Source organism: Carlito syrichta, unplaced genomic scaffold, assembly GCF_000164805.1.
Source record: "Carlito syrichta isolate Samal-C Ts95f unplaced genomic scaffold, Tarsius_syrichta-2.0.1 Scaffold304297, whole genome shotgun sequence".
Classification (NCBI taxonomy): Eukaryota; Metazoa; Chordata; class Mammalia; order Primates; family Tarsiidae; genus Carlito; species Carlito syrichta.
Genome location: NW_007248393.1, coordinates 64,476 through 65,627, shown reverse-complemented (window position 1 = coordinate 65,627; position 1,152 = coordinate 64,476).

Genomic DNA, 1,152 nt, shown 5'->3' with positions numbered 1-1,152 from the left:
AGTCTTGACCTGCTGGGCTCAGGCTGTCCTTCCACCTCAGCCTTCCAAGTAGCTGGAAACACAGGCGCATGCCACCACGCCTGGCTAATTTTTTGATTTGTTGTAGAGACAAGGTCTTGCCAAGTTGCCCAGGCTGGTCTTGAAGCCCTGGGCTCAGGCAATCCTCTTGCCTCTGCCTCCCAAAGTGCTGGGATTACAAGCATGAGCCACTGTGCCTGGCTTGTTCTGTTTACTTTAGCACGTGTTTGAATTGTTGTATTAATTTTTTTTTATTACCTCTTGGTGTATTTGGTGCTGGTCTGTCTCTCTCAGTACATTGCTGCGGTTAGGAGCTCTGAAGCTAAACTCCTTTAGTTCCAGTCCCACTTCTGTCATGTGCTGAGATCTTGACCAGATTACTTGTCCTCTTTGGGCCAGTTTTCTTAATTATAAAATGCTGGTAAATAACGAAACCTACCTCACAGGGATTTTGTAGGGCTAAAATGAAATAATGCGTGGAAAGTGTTTAGCAGTGTCTGGCAATATAGTAACTACTCAATAAAATGCTAGCTGGTGTTATCCATCATGTTTTGATTCTATAGTTTAACTCTGTGAGCAATTTATTTCTGCTCTCCAACTTGAACAAGCAAGCCCACTACAAGGTACCTTCACACACACAAACACACACTCACACACACACTCACACGCATACGCCTTGCTTGCTCATCAGAATGTCTGCTCTGTGTCTCACAGAAATCTCTGTCTTCAGTTCCATTCCTCCAAGTAAAATAGTAACAACTGAGTAGAAAGAATTGGATAAAGGCATCTACTCTCCCTAGTTCCTTGATATCCATACCAACCTTCCTAGGCTCCACAACCAATCCCATTCATCCCAAGTCCAGACTGGATACCTCCAGGTAAATCTTTTCCCAGAAAGTCTTCCCTACCTACCTTCGGAATTCAGAACTAAGAGTCGACCAAGAGTAGAGCACACGCAAATTTGCGATCTGAGAGTCTGAGTACCTAAAAATAGCAGAGATACCTATTATAAGATCTCCATTGAACTCCTCCTCATCTTTTACTGTAAAATCCAACTGAAGCCGGGCTCGGTGGCTCAGCCTGTAATCCCGCGCCTTGGGAGGCTGAGGTGAGTGAATTGCCTGAACCCGCGGG